Source organism: Octopus bimaculoides, chromosome 29, assembly GCF_001194135.2.
Source record: "Octopus bimaculoides isolate UCB-OBI-ISO-001 chromosome 29, ASM119413v2, whole genome shotgun sequence".
Lineage (NCBI taxonomy): Eukaryota > Metazoa > Mollusca > Cephalopoda > Octopoda > Octopodidae > Octopus > Octopus bimaculoides.
The window spans coordinates 4,559,287-4,562,698 of record NC_069009.1 but is presented as its reverse complement, the minus strand read 5'-3'; positions in this window follow the sequence as shown (position 1 = coordinate 4,562,698).

Below are 3,412 nucleotides of genomic sequence, written 5' to 3'. Positions count from 1 at the left end.
GTATGTATATACATACATGCATATACATTTTTCTTCTCATTCACTTTCTCTCAAAATATCAAGGAGTTTCTGCCTCACAAACAGGAGTTACACTACAGTTATTTTGTGATCTTTGCTACCCTGGTTTCTATTAACCCATTTATTTTATCCGAATTATTCTGAATTAGGAGAAAATAAATACATATAATTAAATATATATATATATATATATATATATATATATGTATATATATATATACACACACATATATATACTCTTTTTTTTTGTACTTGTGTCAGTCATTTGACTGTGGCCATACTGGAGCACCACCTCAAGGGTTTTAGTTGAAGAAATCACTCCCTGGGACTTACTGTTTGTAAACCTAGTACTCATTTTATTGGTCTCTTTTACTGAACCACTAAGTCACAGGGACATAAGCACACCAGCATTGGTTGTCAAGTGATGGTGGGTGAACTAACACAGACACAGCTAGAATAAAAATAGCCTGGGTAAAGTTCAGGGAGCTCCTTACCTCTGCTGGCAACTAAGGGCCTCTCGCTCAGGATGAAAGGTAGACTGTATGATGCATGTGTGTGAACTGCCATGCTATACGGCAGTGAAACATTGGCCATGACTGTTGAGGACATGCGTAGGCTTGAAAGAAATGAAACTAATATGGTCTGCTGGATGTGTAATGTCAGTGTGCATACATGACAGAGTGTAAGTGCCCTGAGAGAAAAGTTGGGCATAAGAAGCATCAAATGTGGAGTGCAAGAGAGATTACTGTGCTGATATAGTCATGTGTTTTGTATGGATGAGGACAGCTGCGTGTGGAAGTGCCACTCCCTAACTGTGGAAGGAAACTGTGGAAGAGGTAAACCCAGGAAGACATGCGATGAGGTGGTGAAGCAAGACCTTCGAATATTGGGCCTCACAGAGGCAATGACAGGAGACCAAGACCTTTGGAGATATGTTGTGATTGAGAAGACCTGGAAACTAAAGTGAGATCACAGACATGCCTGTCTGAACCAGTTAAGAGAACCCCTGATTTGCCATATGATATGATATGTTTAAGAGAACCTGTTGAGTCAGGTAAAACCAATACCGTAGCTGTGGCCAGTGCCCCCTGACTGGCTCCCGTTCCAATGGCACATAAAAAGCACCATCCAAACGTGGTTAATGCCAGTACCCCCTGACTGGCTCTTGTGCCTGTGGCATGTAAAAAGCACCCACTACACTCACAGAGTGGTTGGCATTTGGAAGGGCATCCAGCTGTAGAAACATAGCCAGATCAGATTGGAGCTACTACTGCTACCTTTTTCATCGACCACAACTGCTTAACTTCCCAAGCTAACCTGTCATATCTCACGACTTTTCTTTCTTCCTTATTGCATACCTTGTTCTCAGATTGTCATGCTATATCTTATTTCTTTATTGCCCACAAGGGGCTAAACATAGAGGGGACAGACAAAGGTATTAATTCGATTACCTTGACCCCAGTGTTTAACTGGTACTTAATTTATCGACCCCCAAAAGGATGAAAGGCAAAGTCGACCTTGGTGGAATAGTTTGGTTTCTTTCCCAATTAAGACTATGTCTGGCTTCCTATTCTCTATCTCATGGTCGCACTGAATCATATATTATTATTATTATTATTATTGTTATTATTATTATTATTATTATTTAAGGGGGAAAGCGAGCAGAATTGTTAGCACGCCAGGCGAAAATGCTTAGCAGTATCTGATCTGTCTTTACGATCTGAGTTCAAATTCCACCGAGGTCAACTTTTGGGGGGGTCGATGAAATAAATACCAGTTTCACACTGGGGTCGATATGATTGAGCAGCCCCTCCCCACAAATTTCAGGCTTTGTTCCTTTAGTAGAAAGAATTATTACTATTGTTGACTTTATCAATATCTTTCTTCTTCTTCTTCTTCTTCTTCTTCTTCTTCTTCTCCTTCCAATTCTTCTTCTTCTTCTTCCAATTCTTCTTCTTCTTCCAATTCTTCTTCTTCTTCTTCTTCTTCTTCCAATTCTTCTTCTTCCTCTTCTTCTTCCTCTTCTTCTTCTTCTTCTTCTTCTCCTTCCAATTCTTCTTCTTCTTCCAATTTTTCTTCTTCATCGTCTTCTTCTTCTTCTTCTTCTTCTTCTCCTTCCAATTCTTCTTCTTCTTCTTCTTCTTCCAATTCTTCTTCTTCTTTTTCTTCTTCTTCTTCTTCTTCTTCTTCTTCTCCTGCTACTTATTATTATTACTATAATCATCATCATCATCATCATCATTATTATTATTATTATAATCATCATCATCATTATTATTATTATTATTATTATTATTATTATCATTATTATTATTATTATTATCATTATTATCATTATTATTATTATCATTATTATTATCATTATTAGTGCTGCTATTATTCTTGTTGTTGTCATCAATATCATTGTTGTTGTTATTATTATTGTTCCTCCTTTGTTTCAAACGAACAAACGCAAACAGCACTTGTATTTGCGTTAAAAATCTCCCTTTTGATATATCGCACAGCATTTTTTTCTTTTTTTTCCCCCTGATCCAGCTAAAACTGTTACAAGGAGCCAATCGCTGATCAATAATAACCATGCATTGGTGAACGGGTTAATCAATACAAATAACAGAAACGGCGCCTCAACGGTGCCGTTGAACTAGGAATATTTTTGGCTAAACCGTAAATTAACGTCCTTCTCAAGGGATCTTTTCTCTCCCTTTGATGATTCCAAAGTGATTGGTTTGTCCTCTCTTTCCCCCCACTCCCACCCCCATCCTTTGTTGATGTCAGTTACCAGATTAGTTAGTTAATCATTCAAACATCATTAAAAGTCGGTAATTTTGACGGTTTATTTCTTTATAAATTTTTTTTATTTGCTCAGACGTTGTTTGCCGTCTATTTGTGTTTCGTCTTTGGTCATTTGTTTAGCTGTTGTTGTTGCTATTGTTGGCAAAATTTGTCTTTCTTTCCTTCTTCCATTTCTTCATCATTGTCTCCTGCTTATTGTAATCATTATTATTCTCATTATTGTTCAGTAGTTTTATTTTTATAACGTGCTTTCACTTCACTACCGAGCGCAGCTCTGTGTGCCTTGGGTATGTGCTGTGGTTTGCTGTGATGCTCTTATTTTTACTGTATTGAAAGTGTTTTGCGTAGGATGTGTGCTGTGCCCAGTAGTGCAATTTTCTGTATGTTGTATATATTTGTAAGTCCTGGTGTTTTTGTTATGTATTTGTCTGAATATTTTTTTAATCATGCCTAAGGCACCTACTATGATAGGAATTGTTTCTGTTTTTAGATTCCACATTCGAGTTACCTCTATTTCCAGGTCTTTGTATTTTGAAAGTTTCTCTATTTCTTTTAGGGAAACGTTGTCATTTATTATTATTATTAATATTATTATCATTAT